The 16281-nt window shown below is 60.7% G+C and overlaps 1 protein-coding gene across 15 annotated transcripts in view; it reads left to right on the top strand.

The window, feature by feature from the left end:
• NCOR2 (nuclear receptor corepressor 2) overlaps positions 1-16281 on the top strand; it is a 211547-nt gene that overhangs the window by 18826 nt on the left and 176440 nt on the right. For all 15 annotated transcript variants that reach the window (XM_032431582.1, XM_032431570.1, XM_032431581.1 and 12 more), the window contains exon 2: positions 10580-10626. The gene's annotated coding sequence lies outside the window, so the exon portion shown is untranslated. The remainder of the gene's footprint in view (positions 1-10579; positions 10627-16281) is intronic.

Here is a 16281-nt window from a genome sequence, read left to right as displayed (position 1 = left end):
ACTTGTAGAGGCGGGGTGCAGATGAGTGGTTGCTGAAGCGGGGGGCTGGGGGCATGGTGGAGGGGGGTGACCGCCCGTGGGCAGGGGGCTCCCTTCCCTCTCAGGTCCAGGAGATGTTCTGGAACTAGGTGGGGGTTGTGGTTGCACAACACTGAATGTCATCGGTGCTGCTGAGTTGTTCACTTTATTTATTTTTAAAGATTTTATTTATTTATTTGAGAGAGGGAGATAATGAGCGGGGGGAGGGCAGAGGGAGAAGCAGGCTCCCCGCTGAGCAGGGAGCCCGATATGGGGCTCGATCCCAGGAGCTTGGGATAGTGACCTGAGCCGAAGGCAGACTCTTCACTGACTGAGCCCCCCAGGCGCCCCTGAGTTGTTCACTTTATAATGGTTAATTTTATGTTACGTGAATTTCACCACATTAGAAAACCAGTCTGGGAGCTGAAACAGACATGTATTTGTTGAGCTCTTACTATATGCTAGGCACCTTATGCATTTGCTTACGGAGTCTCTAAGTCAGCCCCAGGAGGTGAGAGTTTTCTACCTCAAAGTCTAGGGGCAGGCGCAGAGATGTTAAGCAGCCTGCCCAGGATGACACAGCCAGAAAGCAGTGGAACCTGGGGCTGGGTCTGACGTCCCCACGTCTGGGGCCTGTCCCGACTGAGCCCAGCCAGGAAAGTGGTAGAGGTCTGTGCGGGGGTGGGGCTCGCCTGCCTGCCTGCCCTCCAGCTGTGAACACCCCTGAGGGGCAGTGCTTTGCTGGGGCTGAGGGGCCCTGGGGAGCCCTGGGTTGGGGTGCACGTGGGTGGGATCCAGCAGCTCCGGGGCCGGTGTGCACCTTCCTGGGCCCTGAGAGGGACCCCAGGCACAGTGGCTGTTCTTTGTCCCCACCCCCACCGCGGCTACAGAAGCAGGAACTTTCCGGCACAGCGTTGGGTGCTGTGATTCAGCGTGGCTCACTCTGGGGAGCACGGGGGGGCCCCCCTGGGCTGTTTTCAGTTTCCGCTGAGTTTCTCGGTCTGACTCAGTGTTGCCCCTGGCCCCAGTGACCTGGGCTTCTGAACACCTCCTGAGCTGAGCTCCTGCTCATGGGAGCCGTCAGAAAGAACCAAGTTTGAGGCCGTCCCTCGCTGGCTTCCTTGGGCCTCGGTTTTCCCATCTGTGTAGTGGGGGCATGGAAGGAGGTGTTCATTGATGTTTCTCACATCGATCAGTGGATGTGAGGGGCCGCACAGGTCTGGGTGTGTGTGGAGGGATTTGGTGCAGAAACAAGAGGCTAAAAGCCAGTAGAGGCTCTCGGGGGAGGCCCGCGCCCTGTCCCCACCTCACCCATCCTCTCCATGGCAGACCTGGGTGGAGGGTGTGTGTGTCAGGGCCCTTCTGTTCTCCAGGACGACCAGCTGCCAAGCCCAGTGGGTGAATCAGTGGTGGCCACTGAGCCTGCATCTCCCACCGGGTCCTGCTGTAGAGGCTGGGACGGAATCCAGTGCTCTGTGTCTTCTCATCCCGGCCGGGCCCCGGCGCTGAGGGTGGGTGTCCCAGGTGCTGGGGGAGTTGACTCATGTCTGAGTAGGATTGGGGGCTGAGCTCCGGTCCCTGGGGAGGCCCACTGGCAAGCTTGCCCTGAGCCCCTGACCTGAGCTTGAACGGTGCGACGTGCTGGCCTACAGAGTAGTCCTGGCCTCATCCCTGCTTTATAGGTGGGGAAACTGAGGTTTGCAGAAGCAAGGTGACTTCCTCAGGCTTTTCAGAATGGCAGGGCTGGAGTCTGAGCCTCAGCCAGCCTGATTTTCGCCGCTCTGGTTATTATTGTTTTGTAGCTGAGGAAACAGCCTCGGAGAAGTTGAGCCACGAGCATGGAGTCGTCCAGCTAGAACCTGGGGGGAATCCAGGTGTCAGGCCAGGCCCCGGGCTTCAGGGACTCTGGGTACGGGCTCCCTTGCTGGGCCTTATTGTCCTGTCTGTGCAGTGAACACTGCCTCAAGGATTGTGTGGTCCCTCCCGGTGCATAGGTTACGGAGGCTGGGGCTGGGGCTGTTCAGCACGCAGGCCAGTGGGGAGCATGCAGAGGGAGGCCCGGAGAGGGTGTGGGACGGAGGGACTGAGGACAGAGGGAGGAAGAGTGCAAGGACCCTGAGCGTTCTCAGGACCACGTCAGCGGGAACCGTCCTGCCTGCCCTGGGTTGCTGGATTCCCTGGAATATCCCCTGGGCCCCGGGTGACAAATCTCTTTCACCGTCTCTTGACCTGGACAATTAATTGCTGTGGCGATCGATGGCTCTATGACACCCCTGCTCTCCCAGGCAGCCCCCAGCCCCTCCCTGCAGCCACTAATGGCCCAGACCCCGCTCCAGGGTGGGGGGAACCTGGGGCCGGAGGCAGGGAAGGCTCTGCAGCGGTTTTTCTTCCAGCTGACCATCAGGATCCAGTGGCAGACAGCCTCTCTGGGGGGAACCCAGCTGCTAACATCTTGGGGTGCTTGCTTTGTGCTCTCGAAGGGGCAGAGACTGAATTATCTTTACAACGAGGGGGCCACTGAAGGGCATCCAGAGGCTTCTGGAAGTTTCCACCCCATGCAGAGAGCCTGCTCTCTTGTCTCCTGCCCCACAGGGGGCTTCTGGGCTGGGGTATCCAGCGGAGGTAATGTTGTGTGGTTATAGCGGATGCCTGCGTGCAAATCTCAGCTGTGGGAAGCCTGGGGGAGCTTTCTTGCCTCGCTGCCTCATTGCCCCCATCTGTAAAATGGGGAGGGCCATAGGGTGGTTGTGAGGATTAACCAGTTACTAGGCACAGAGGCCGAGCAGTGTGCCTGGCACCGTGAAGCCCTCAGAAGGGGAGCTCCAGGTCCCCGGGGGCTGTCAGTGCCGGTGGTGGACAGACGGAGGGATGGACAGATGGCTTCTCCACACTGGCGCCTCCGCAGGCCTGGAGGGAAGCCCCTGGCCCTCCCGGCCTGGTCTGCGCCGCCTGCCCTGCCTTGGCCTGTGCTTGGCCGGGAGCCAGGCTGCCGAAGCCACACGCCTGGGCCCCCGCCTGCCCCCCCTTCCCTCCAGAAACAGTCGATATTCTGGCTCCTTCCTGGCGTCTGATTTCTCCAGTCGGTTGCTGTCCCCGAAGATGGCCCCACACCCTGAGCGAGGAGATGGGCAGGAGGGTTCAGAGAAGCGTGTTTGGGGCCAGATTGGGGGTGTCGAGGGCACAGCATGGGGTGGCCGAGCATATGCCCAGGTTCCAATCTCCCCACCTCCCCCTGCCCCTCGAAGGCTGTGCAGTCTCGTGGGGCTGCCGAACCTCTCTGGGCCTCGGTTTCTCCATCTTGGAAATGAGGTCAGGATCGTGCCCCCCCTTGCCGGGCTGTGAAGATGGCCCAGAGCCTGGCAGCAGGTGTCTGCCGAGGGGGTGTTGCTGTGAGGGCGACCAGTGTGGTGGTTTGCCCGACGCTGGTGCGGGCCTCTCTTGAGAGCCCAGACAGATGGACTTGGGGGCCGGGGGTGTGCAGGGCCGCATCAGGGCTGCTCCTCCCTTCTCTCCCTGACCGTGTGCCCCTCTTGCATGGACCTTGGGGCCCCTTGAGTGGGGCTGTGTCCCTTACCATTGGATGGGCTCTGTCCCCCTTCGGACGGAGCCGTGCGTCCCCCTCTGTGGGGCCCCCACCGCTCCTCCTCTTTGTCCTACCCAAGGCCCTGTCCACGTCCACCCACACCCCCTGGCCTGGCTGTGGCCGCCGGCGTCCTGGCGGGAGGGCCCCGTCTGGCGCGCGTGTGTCCCTGCCTCCTGTCGCTCGCAGTGTTTGCTGGCTGCCACAGGCCGCTGGGGAACCAGAGACCTGGACAACTCGCGGTGATTGCCTCTCTGCAGCTCCTAGGAGAGCCGCCGCGGGCCGGCACGCCCCAGCTGTCACTTGAGAAGGAAAATGAAATGTCCCAGTGGCTTCTAAATGGAAGGGCCGCGGAGCCCGCCTCCCACTCCGGCCGTCTGGGCTGCTGGCCACCACAGCGGTGGGGACGGCCCACCCCGGGCCCCTGTTCACCTGATGCGACGAGATATGCCAGGTGGCCCGGGTGGCTCCCCTAGGTCTTCCTCTGTGCCTCCTCCCACCCCAGAAGGCCTCAGGGCCCTGGCCTGGTGCCTGAAGCCCCCAGATCCAACCTGCAGGGACCGCTTCTGGAGGTCATGCTTGCCCCGTGGGGGCCAGCGCCCGCCTCGTTGATGGCCTCTGCAGAGCTGTCCGGCACGGCTCCCACTGCTGGCTGTTGGGGACCATATGGAGGCTCGCATGGGCACCCCTTCCCTTTCCTCGGAGGGGCAGGCCCCGCAGTGGTCCCCGGGCTCTGGGCGATTCTGTAGAACTTGCCCCGTGCTTGCTGAGGGGCTTGGAAATGGGAAGGCGGGGCCTGCAGGCGGAGCATCTCCCCGCTGAGCACCGGCCCTGAGGGTCCCGCCTGGTCCCAGCCCTGCCTGCGGCTGCCCTGGCCAGGCGGCGGTGCCTGGGGGCCGGGATGCTGCCGGTGAGTCGTCGCCCCTGCTCCTGTAGTGTCTGTGTGTCTGTCCTGACCGTGGGACCACGGAGGGACGTGGCAGCCGGCCGTGAGGTCCCCTCTTGGAGCCTCAGTCTGTCCATCGGGGAGCTGGGCAGCAGCAGCTCTAGAGAGAGGCTGCAGGAAGGATTAAGTTGGATCCGTGCTGCCCGGCCCAGAGTCTGAGCGAACACAGGGACAGGTTGCCCCTGACCGTGACATCCCTGATGCTCAGCCCCGGTGCAGGGGTTAAGACTGCCGGGGCTCCTATCCTGACTTCTCCACTCTCTGACTCAACCTCCCTGGGTCTCTGTTTTCTCATCAGTAAAGAACCCGCTGGAAGGGTTGTTGGAGTTTAGTAAGTAAAGGCTTGGCCTGGGGCTGCCACTGAGTAGCTGAGCGTTAGTTATGAGCACTGTTATTATTAGTTGTTGGTTTTCTGGCTGCTGTCAGATTGGATGTTGCAGGAGTGAGGGCTGCCTGGAGGAAGAGGGCTTGTACGCATGGTGGGATTCTGGTGGGTGTGGGAGGTGCATGGTGGGGGGGGGGTTTGTATGTCGGGGGAGGGGATTGGTGGAAGACAGAAGGCAGACCCAGGGCCCCACTGTGTGCGTAGCCCCATGATGCACCCACTGTGTGCTGGACGCTGGGTTGGGTCTGTTGTGAGCTGGTTGGGCCCACTGTGTGCCAGGCCCTCTCTCAGCCCTACCATCAGCTGCACCCCATGGTGTTGACTCTACTGTGTGTGCGCCCCTCCTGTGTACCCAGCTTCTTCTACTCTGAGCCTCCCACTCTGCATCTGGCTTTGGGTAGAGACTTGTGGCCTCAGGGAGGGATGGATCAGCTCCTTTCCTGGGGGACTCAGGGTCTTCTGGGGGTGGCCAGACAGAGCCTTTGGGCGGGGTGGCAGCGAGGGCCAGAACATGCCTGGACTGTCCAGAAAGGCTTACCCGTTGGGGGCAGGGGGAGGGGAGATGGCATGATAGAGCTGGGCTTTGAGGAATGTGTAGGAGATCTCTGGAGAGACCACTTGCTCTCATCTGTACCAGGACAAGCTGCGGGCACAGACCTGTCCACTGTGGGCCTCAGTCTGCCTCACTGTGAAATGAGCACATTCGGGAGAAATTTGCTGGCGTCCTAGGAGAGTCAAGGAAGCGTCCAGTTCTAGTCCTTGTTCCATAAGTTTCTAGCTGAGACCCTTGGGACAGGGGTCCTCTCTCCCTGTTTCCCTTGGAGCACTGCTCTGAGGCCCCGAGCAGGGGGACGCGGTGAAAGTGCTTGCTGTGACGGTAAGTTTTCTGAGCACTGATGCCGTGCTGTGCGCTGTTCTGTGTTGGCTTATTCAGCGGGCACCGCACCGTACGGGGGGTGGGGACACTGTGCCCACCCCTCGGGTTACAGATGGGGCACAGGGAGACGAGTGGCTTGAGCAGGACTGGAACCCGGGCTGCCTCCGGCCCCACCTCGCCCATTGTCTGTGGGCACCGTGGGTGTTCTGTCAACACCTGTTCTCTCTCCTGCACCTCGAAAATGTGCCTTCCGGGGCCCTGCCCACGGTGCTGCCCCTGCAGGGAAGGCCGGGAGGAGGCTGGGTTGGGAGAGAGGATTTGTTCCGTGTGTTCACGGGTGGGTGCTTGTAGCCCCCTGCTCCGGAAGCAGGTGGGGGTAAAGGCCTGGCGTCACACCACGGCCTCGAGGGGCCAGCAGGGTTGGGGACTTGCCCCTGGGTGGCCACGGTGGGGCCTGGTGGGAAAAGCCCGGAGGTGTTGGAGTCCAGCCAGCGATGCTTACCTGGCCCAGAGGCTGAGCCCTTAGGCTCTGACTTTAAGAGAGACTCCAGTGCAGGAGGAGGCCCGAGACGGCCTGGGCAGGAGGTCGCTACCTCTAAGAAGCCCTCGGGGATTGACCTAGACCTGTCCTCACCAGCCCTGCCTCACACTGTTCCTACTCAGTTTTGTGTTAGATCACAGTGTGCCCGCTCCAGCCCTGTGGCCTTGCCCTGGAGATAAAACCCAGGAGCCGTCTCCCTCCGGCTTTCCACCTCCTGGCCCTTCTGACTGCTTCCAGTTTAGCTGGTTCCCACCTCTAGGCCTTTGCATTTGCTGTGCCCTCCTCCTGGAGTGCCCTTCCTGCTTATCTCTGCAGGGCCAGCTGCTCCTAGACCTACAGCCCCGGTCTCCGGTGTCACCTCCTGGGGAGACCATCCCTGCCCCGCCCCCCACACCCTTCATTGCAGGTTCTCTCTGGTTTATGCCCATCACTGCTCTTTGAAGTCACCCTGTTCATTTACTGATGCGCCTGTGGGGGGGGGGTGGGTGTGGGTGGGCGTGCCCGTGTCCCCTGGAGCCCTGGGCGTTTGTGTTCATGGCTGCATCCCTGTGCAGGGGCTTTGTCAAGCTTGTGGACTGGCTGGAGGGTGACGGTGTCCTGGTCGAAGTGAAACAGCCACCTTGGGGTTTGAATTCGGCTGGCTCTGTCCTCTCTGGGCTCTGTGGCCTTGGGCTGGTGGCTTCCTGTCTGAGTGGGGCAGATGGACACGTTGGGCCAGCCTCTGTGGCGGGGGTGATCTGGACGGGCTTCCCAGAGGAGGAAAAGGTGGTGCTTGTGCTCCTTCTGGGAGGGCAGAGGAGGAGAGCGAGGGTGTATTTGGCAGAGGCCTGAAGGGGCTTGTTGCGGGGCTGGGGGGACGAGTCTCAGCCCATGGGCCTTGGGGTTCACTGATGTCCTTGAGCTGGAGTTGCGGTGGGTTTGGGAGAAGGAGCCCTCCTCGGATCTGCTTTGCCGGGAAACAAATCTGGTCAGCCCCTGGGAGAAGAGGAGGACAGGAAGGGGCTGGAACTCAGCATCTGTGGCCTGGGCCAGCCCAGGGCGGCCCAGGGGAGTGGAGGAGGAAGGGCGCCCAGTCTCCCCACGCGCTCAGTGAGTGAAGCCTTCACGGATGTGAGCGAGCTCGAGGTGCCCTTGAGCATGGACCAGGGTGAGAGCACGTGAGGGGATGAGGCAGTGAGCCAGTGTGCGCACGGGCGTGAACTAGTGTGTCAGCACCGGCATGAGGGAGACGGTGGGTGAGGCTGAGGGGTGTGGAGCATGGCTGGGCCCCCGAGGCTGTTGGGCAGAGGACCCAGGGCACAGGGAGGTCCTGGGGACATGCAGCTCTGTCCAGGGAGGTGTGAGCCCCGTCCATGCTGGGGGAACTCCAGCAACGGCCTCCCGGCTGCCCTGCCTCGTGTTCTGGCTCCCAAGACCCAGAGGGTGTGATCCTGTGTTCAGATCGCAGCTCCTTCACTTTCTGGTGGTGTGACCTTGGGTGAATTACCTCCACTCTCTGAGCCTCAGCTGCCTGGGCTGGAAAGCAGAGGTGCTGGGGGGTCATGAGGATTACACGAGTGCCCGTGAGGAGCTGTTGGAACACAGACAGGGTGCAGGGGGCTCTGTTCCTCTTCTCCCTCCCCTACCCAGAGCTGACCAGGGCTCCCTGACCCCTGTCCAAGCTGGCCACCCAGCTCCCTCCCTCCCTCCCTGCCTGCCTGGTGGATTCTCCTTGCGGGGTGCTCCATCCCATCCCCTTCTCCAGCCTCTGCCCGGGACCCTCCGGAGCCTTGGTCCCCGGCTTCCACCCTCCACTGCTCGGCTGCAATGCTCTCTCCAAATCCCAGTGGGAGCCTGTGCCTTCCGGGCATGCAGAACCCTCCTGAGGGTCTCACCGCTCTGGGAGTAAAGCTGCTGTCTGCCGGGCTCTTTGTGACCAGCCGTGTCTCCCTGAGTTCGCACGTGTGGCCCCAAGTTCCTTGCTACCTCAGCCCTTGGTCCTCTGCTCTCGCCCCCCCCCCCCCGTGTCCTCTCCTGGGAAGCCAGGGTGAATTCTCTAGGCTGGGAACCGCTCTCTGGACTTGCGTGTTGCTCAGTCATTGCTGGGAGATGGCCCGTATCCCCCCCTGGGCCGTGTCACCCTGGGGTGGGCCGGGCTGGTCCTGACCCCCTGCTGCCGGGTGCTCTGTGTCTGGGGATTGCAGAGGAACTGGCTGGAGCTGGGAGAAGGTGCACAGAAGATGGGGTCTGGGCCCCCAGCTGTGGCCTGGGGAGAGCGCCCACTGGGCCTGACCCTGCCCGAGCCCTTTACGGGGCTTTTGGGAACCCAGTTCTGGATGGCTATGGGGACGTGCCTGGGCCCTCCGTGTTCCCAGCCTTCCCGCGGGGGGCCTGTCGCTGGAGCCTCTGTAGATGGCAGGACCAAGGGCCAAGCCTGGGGGCATCGTAATGAAAAAAAAAACTCAACAACAAAAAAGAAGGGGATGAAAAGATAGGGTGGGGTTGTCCCCCTTGAGCCACCCTCAGCTGCCCCTTTTAGGGCTCTTTGGGATCTGAAGCTCCTGGAGCTTCGCCACCAGCCCGTGGGTAGGGGTAATGGTAGCGCCCGGCGGTAACTGAGCACTGTGTGCTGTGCAAGCATTTTACATCCACTCTGAGGCCCGTGCATTTACCACTGTCCCCACCTCAGAGATGGGGATACTGAGGCTCGGGAGGCGAAGCGACTCATCCAAGGGTGCACAGCTAGGAAGGGCAGAGTCCCTATTTGAACCCAGGGAGCCGGGCTGCGGAGCCCGAGCCCTGCATGGAGCTGTCCCCAGCTCTGTGAGAGCGGGTGTCCCCGCTTGCACGGGTGGAGAAGGGGGTCCTGGAAGGCCCACTGGATATTGAGATGTTGGCGTATGAGCCTACCATGGAGCATTCGTGGGGAGTGGGCCCATTTTCTGGATGGGAAGACTGAGCTCAGAGCTTGCTGGGGGCTTGCCCAAGGTCACAGCTGTTAGTGGGACCAGAGCCAGCTTTCTGGACTCTCTGCCCAGTGCTCTGCTCACTGTACTATTTCTTTACATTTTTTTTTTCTTGTGTAAAAGCTAACACAACACAAAAACACATGGGTGCAGATGAATGAATAATTATAAAGTGGACACCATGTCGCCCCCCGCCTTGGCCCCCGGGGTGATCAGCATCCTGGCTTTTTGTAGGAATCTCCTTTCTGTTCTGGGGTGACCACCTCTGTGGGCTTCTCTACACGTGAGAGTTGAGTTTTGCCTTTCCCAGAATCGTGTGCATGGAACGAGGGCGCATGGAGCCGCGGAGAGCCCTTTGAGCCTGGTGTCGGTGCTCGGCACAAGAGCCCGAGGTCCCTGCCCCTGATTGTGTGCGCCCCTACTTTGTCACATGTTACTGGGGATGAGCGGTATTCTGGGGTGCACCTGTTGGTGGACGGCTGGATTGTTCTCAGTTTTTTTGTGAGCTGTGGATTCATTTCTCTTGCGGAATGGCCCAGGGGTAGGATTGCTGGATGCCATGGTCACGAGACACTTGGTGTCTGTCTGTCTTTAATCTTAGCCTTCCAGGTGGGTGTGCGGTGGCCCCTGATGGCTGTAACTTGCGCTTTCCCTATGATGAGTGAAATCGAGCACTTTTTCATGTTCTCATGGGCCATTCGTATATTGACTTTTGTGAAGTGCCGTCAAGTCTTTGGTCCGTTTTTCTGTTGGGTTGACTGGCTCACTCCTATTTCTTTGTGGGTGTCCTTTATATATTCTGGACACGAGTTTCCACCTGACTGTTTCTGACTTTGAATGGTGATGCGGAAATTCTTGAGTGAGAATAGCAGGTGCGCTCCTTCAGGGGTCCCCCGCGTGTTCACAGGGCCCTCTGGGAAATTCATGGGGGGGTTCACAGTGACACCGTGCTCTGGGCCCCCAGCTCCTTGGTGGCCCTGCTGATTGTAACCACACAGCCCAGCTTGGAGTCCCAGCTCTGTGACCTCCTGGCGGGGGTCTGGCGGGGGTGGGGGCAGGAGACTTTGATCCTCTGAGCCTCAGTGTCCCTCTCTGTCACTTGTGGTAGAGTGCCCGCCTCGCCAGGCTGTGGCGGGGAAGTGCTTGGCCTAACGCATCCAGCACCCCAGGCACAGACCAGTGGGCCGCGCCATCCCTACCCACACATTGACGTGGCCATGCCATACTTAGCGCATGTGTGGAGGCTGCTGACTTTTTACTAACGAGACTCGTATTTTCCTCCTGCAGGACTCCCGGGCTCTTTGAGGACTCGGCGTTGCTGGAGGCCGTTTCTGGTAGGTTCATGGCTGTCCCCACTCTCTGTCTCCAGCAGATTCAGCTTGCCGGGACCTTCTCATGGGCGGGGGCGGGAATTTCTGGGGAAGCCAGACTCCTCCTGCTGGATGGGGTTGGGGGCCCAGTGTGACCTGGTGGGGTGGGATCTGGTGCCCCAGAATTGCTTGGGGGACTTGGGGGCCCCTGGGGATGGGATATGATGCCCGAGAGAAGGGGCGGTCCTTGACAGTGTGGGTGTGGGATGGTGGGGCTCATGGGCACGTTGCTTCTGTGGTGTGAAGGTGGCCGCAGGCATGGGGAGGGAGAGGCCTGTGGAAAGGCCCACGTGTTGGGGTGGCGGGTGCTGGAGGATGTCCTCGGGCTGGACACCCGTGTGCCGCCATGGCCGTGGTACCGGTGGGAGACAGCGGACCCATGTTCCAAACCTGGCAGAGCTGCGCTCATGCTGGGCGCCCCGGGGCAACTCCTTGCACCTCCCTCTGCCTCCACTTCCCGACCTGTAAACTGGGGGCCCCACCAGTGTCCCCTCATAGTGTGTCAGTGACGACGAAAGGAGCTTAGAACAGAGCCTGGCATGGACGGAGCAGGTGCTCAACAAGCTGATGTCACAGCTAGTCCTTTCCCTGTGTGGGTCTCACAGCAACCCCCCCCCCCCCCCCAAACGGGCTGCCATCCTCATTTTACAAACAAGGAAACTGAGGCACAGGTGGGTCACCTGTCCTGAGTCTCAGCTGGAAACTAAGACCTGGGACTTGAACCCTTTGTTGACCCTCCCAGGGAACCTGGCAGATTCTTCCCCAACATGCGCATTTGGCAGCAAGCAGACTAAGGCCCATATTGGGCAGGTCTGTGCCCACTGCCCGCCCTCCACCTGGTACATTGGACGGCGGGGCCTCTCCCACACCAGGGGGACTGGGGAGGGGTCATATGGGCACAGGCAGGGTTTGGGATGTCAAGGGAGAGGGAAGACGGTCCAGGAACGGGTCATGCATGGTGGACAAAAGCTTGGAGCTGGGAATTCGGACATTGGCCTGGCTGGTGCACAGTGTCTTTTGTATTACACTGATTTTTAACTAGGAGAGGCACAGTGCTCCTGAGCCGGGATTCTGGGGCCCGGCTGCCTGCGTGCAGGTCTCTCTTGGCCACTTATAATCTGCGTGACTCCGGGCAAGGCCCTTTGCCACCCTGTGCCTCAATTTTCCCATCTATAAAATGGGGATGCATCCATATCTCCCTGCCCACCGCCCCCCCGGCCCCCAAGGATTGGTGATGAGTGGATTGTTGCCAAGATTTCTGTGTTTTTGTAGTTTTTTTAAGCAGCTGGGAGACTTGTCGCAGAGGGAGCTGAATCCACGGCCCCTTCTCCCTGTGCCTGGTCCCCATCCCTGGAGTCATGGGGCTTGGTTTGGGGAGGACAGCCTGCTGACCCAGACCTGGCAAAGACTAAGGCCAGGTCCTGGGAGACCCTGGTGGGCATGACAGGGACACTCCATTCCCCTCCCCGAGTGTTGGAAGATTTGGAGACCTAGTGGAGGATGCCTCCCAGAGGGGTTGTGGGGAGGGGGTCCTGGGTCACGAGGTGAGCACCCAGCCCCAGCCCATGCCCTGGAGGAAGGAGTGTCAGTCGGGGTGGCCTCCTAGAACTGGCAGCTAGCCTGGCTCCGTGGCTCCGTGGCTCCGTGGCACTGAGCACGGGTCCACCTGCTGAGGCTCCAGAGATGGGGCATGGGCTTCTGTAAGCATGTGGTGCTTAGCAGGTGGTAAGTGCTTGTTCACTGTTCCCCTGTCTTTCTTTAACTCTTACTGACAGAGGTGTTCTTTTGGGAGGTGAGGAGGGAGCGTCAGCCGGGCCTGGCCCCTAAGGAGGGTCTGAGGGGGGCTGAGCGGCCGGCAGAGCCCCCAGCCTGACTGGCGGCTTCCATGGCAGGGCTGAGATCAGGCACTCTGGGCTCCCAAGCACCTCTCAGCTTTGTCCCTCCCCCCCGAGTCAGAGCCATACTGGGTGTAGGTGGGGACCTGGGAGGGACAGCTGGGGTCCCCTGTGCAGCCCCATTCTGCATAGGGGGGTAAACTGAGGCTGAGAGGCAGTTAGGGGGAGTTTCAGTCCTTGTTCCTGATACCCAGCCCTAGGCTGATGTCCTGGCTTCCCTGGTGGTTCTGCAGCAGGCAGGCCTCCCGCAGACCTGGGCACAAATCCACTTCTGTGCCTCAGTTTCCTCATCTGTAAAATGGGTGTCCTACAGGGTCATCGAGGGCATTGCTGGGCTCACAGCAGGGCTCAGCATGTTCTGACTCAGACCTGGCTGCTAGCAAGAGGTTTTTTCCTTTTCAGAATATATTCATTCACAGAACAATTATTCCTAAAGCACCTACTGTGTGTCAGGCGCTGTTCCAGGTGGTGGAGAAGGAGCTGTGAATAGGGTGGACCAGCATCCGGTCCTCCCTGGGTGAGGCAGATAGTAAGCAAGTCACATCCGCACAGTGTGTCCTGTGGGCATGGGCATGACGAACCAGCGGAGGAAGGGGTTTGGGAAGTGTATGGGTGGGCTGGGGGTTGCAGTTGCAAATTGGGGGGGGAGTCAGGGTGGTCCCACTTGAGAAGGTGATGTTTGAGCAAAGACCTGCAGGAGGGGAGGAAGGGAGCATGCAGGTCTCTGGAGGAAGGGTGTCCCAGGCAGAGGGAACAGCTCATTTGAAGGCTCCGAGGCTGTGTGGAATGGGCCTCTTGGTTTTCAGGAGACCATGTGAGATATGGGTGGGGTTTCCTTGGGGCAGGCCTCTCTCTTTGCCCCCTGCCCCCTCCCCCCCAGGAAGCAGGAGGGATAAACAGGCTTGTAGGGTGCCTGCTGCCTGAGCCGGGCCCTGCACCCCATGCGGTAGGTCTCATCTTGGAGGTGGGGAGGTGTGGGCGACCCTGGTGGTTGTCGCCCCACGGTGATGAGCCCAGCCAGGTTTGGGTGCCTCTGAAGTTCAAGGAAGGCAGCCTTGCCCCGGGGGGGTGGTTCCCTTCCTCCTCCTCCTCTGCCTCTTAGTCCTCCATCAATCTGCCTTACTGGCCTAATGGGGAGCCTTCCTCCCATGGCTGAGTTATCTGCTTGTCATGCCGTGGCCCACCCGAGGACGATAAAAGGGCTTTTTGTCTGCAAGCACTTAGCTTCCTCCTCTGGGGCGATCCATCACCTCTGAGGAAGGAGGGAGGCAGACAGATGGGGGAGGGGGCAGAGGGGGTCCCAGGAGCCCCCCTGGCAGGGCCCAGTGGCTCCTCAGCCCAGAGACAAGGCCTGTCTGGGGACAGGCAGGGGCAGCTGGGAGGGGGGCATGGGGGGGCGCGGAGAGAGGCGCTCTCTGGACCCTTTGCCCCGCAGCTCCCGTTGGCAGCTCGAGGGCCTTTCTGAGCCCCTCACCTGAGGTGGTCTGGTGGGGCCAGAGCCGGGGCCGGGGGAGCAGCCATTTCTGAAATAAGAGGTAGCAGGGGAGATGTGGGAAGGCCAGGGAGGACCAAGGTCCAGGACGGGAATGTGACAGCGGCAGAAACACTCGCCGCACTCCCGTCGCCTGAGACCCCCTTCTAAGCACCTCGTAGGATTATCTCATTTAACGGAGCGACCCCGTGAGATGAGGACTGTTGTGTCCTGTTCTCTAGGTGAGGCAGTCAAGGCACAGGGAGTTGATGTGATGTCCCCAAGCGTGCAGGTGGGGAGGGCTTGAGCTCAGGGAGCCCGGCTCTGGAGGCCCTGTGCTGGTGTACGTCACTGGAGGACGTGACCCCCAAGCCAGGTGGAGGTCTTGACCTGGGTGGCGGGGGAGGGGGGCTCCTGGCATCCCAGGTGGGGGAGCTGTGGGAGCCCGGGCGCAGGGGGCAGGTGGGTTTGCCCTTGCGGTGTGGTGCGTGGTGGTGTACAGATGACGGGCGAGGGCTTGGGTCTGGGTGGAGGCTGATCGCAGGTGGGGGACTGGGGCAGCCAGGCTTTCTGGGTACCTTGGGGAAGAAGATCTGGACCAAGTATCCTGCGGGCAGCCGAGTGTGCAGGTGTGTATGCTAGGAGATTACAGGGGAAGTTTCGTGGGGCTCGGCCCTGCAGAATCACACCTCTCTGAACCCCGTTTGCTCCATCTTGGGGCAGCGGGTCCACTGGCTTTGTCCCTGGTTGGGCGGGGCCGCGTCCCTCCGCTGGGTGGAGGAGGTGAGCACATGGGGGTTCTCTGCCTTGGGCAAGCTGTCCCTCCCCCTGGTTTCCTTCCTTCCCCTCCTCCCCCTGCCCCTTGCTCCATTCCCCTCCATCTCTCCCTTCCCCTCCTCCCCCTCCTCCCTCCATAACTCCCTCCTCCTTCCCTCCCCTTCCCACAACCCCCCTCCTTCTCCCCACAGGCCACCCTCAAATGACAGCAATTAATGGTGCCTCTGATGGCGGGCTGGGAGGACCGGGCTGACAGTTGAGCGTGTCTGCCTGCGGCTGGCCCTCTAATCGGGCCCGGGGGACGCCCCCTCCTGCCATGGCTCCCAGGCGCCGCCTGCCCGCTCCATCACTCACAGGGTAGCAGGGAGCAGGGCCGCCCTTGGCGGGCAGGCGCATGTGAGCTGGCACAGAAGCTCCCCCCCAGTCCCTACCATCCTTTTATTATCTTTTTTCTTTCCTAAATGGGGGGCTCTGGGGTGACCCTTGTCCTACCCCAGTTAGTGTCCATGTGATGGCCACCAAGGTGCCCTTCGCCACGGGGACGTCCTCTCTGCTGGCCGGCTCCTGTCCCAAAATGACCTCTGGGGACACTGTGCCGCCCTCAGGGCCAGCCCCTTCCCACGGGTGGCCCCCGTCCTTTTGTGTCTGCCCTCCTGGGTGGAGTGTCGAGGAGCCTTGTCCTGTTCTGGACACCAGGCATCAGTTAAATGCTGGAGCCCCGGCAGCCAGGAGCCTTCAGTGATGGGGGTAGCTACCTAGGCCTGGAGTCTTGTCTGCTGGGGGTCTTGTGTGCGTTGTGGGGGGCAGGCAAGCATCCTGGCCAGTCTTGTCCACACCGGGCCTGGTGCTTGCCCGTTCATCAGTTTTGCGGCAGCAATAATGAGGCCCCTGCTGTATGCCACGGGCTGCAGCTGGTGCTTTTCACCTCGGTTCGTTTTATTCTACAATAACTCTCTGAGGAGAGTGCTATTTATAACCCTGCTTTTGTAGATGGGGAGCCTGACAGGCAGAGAGGCAAAGTGATTTGCCCTAAATGACCCAGCAAGGAAGGGATAAATCTGGGATGCAACCCTGACCTTCCTTGTCCAGGGCTCATAAATCAGGGCCTTGGGGGTAACTTGGGTGGACAGTGAAGGAAGCCGCAGACCTGACCGGGAAGTGGGGAAGTAGTTTCCGGGCACCTGAGTGGGGTTAGTGGTGCTGGATTTATGTCTGTATTTCTCTGTTGTGGTTGACAAAAATTAGCCTTATTGAGATGTAATTCATTTGGAGTAAGACGCATCCATTTTAAGGGTTCACTTCTCTGGGTTTGGACAGTTGAAAACATTCATCTAAGAACCACAACGATCAAGACGCAGAGTGTTTCCATCTACTCCAAAAGAATCCCCGTTCCCCCACCAGAAGCACCCACTGATCTGCCACTGCAGAAGTTCTAGAATCTTCTAGATTTTCATAATAAAATTATAAAGAATGCAT

The sequence above is a fragment of the Phoca vitulina genome, unplaced genomic scaffold, assembly GCF_004348235.1.
Source record: "Phoca vitulina isolate PV1807 unplaced genomic scaffold, GSC_HSeal_1.0 scaffold46, whole genome shotgun sequence".
In the NCBI taxonomy this organism is placed as follows: domain Eukaryota; kingdom Metazoa; phylum Chordata; class Mammalia; order Carnivora; family Phocidae; genus Phoca; species Phoca vitulina.
The sequence above is the reverse complement of the archived record's forward strand: the minus strand, read 5'-3'. Positions and strand labels throughout refer to the sequence as shown.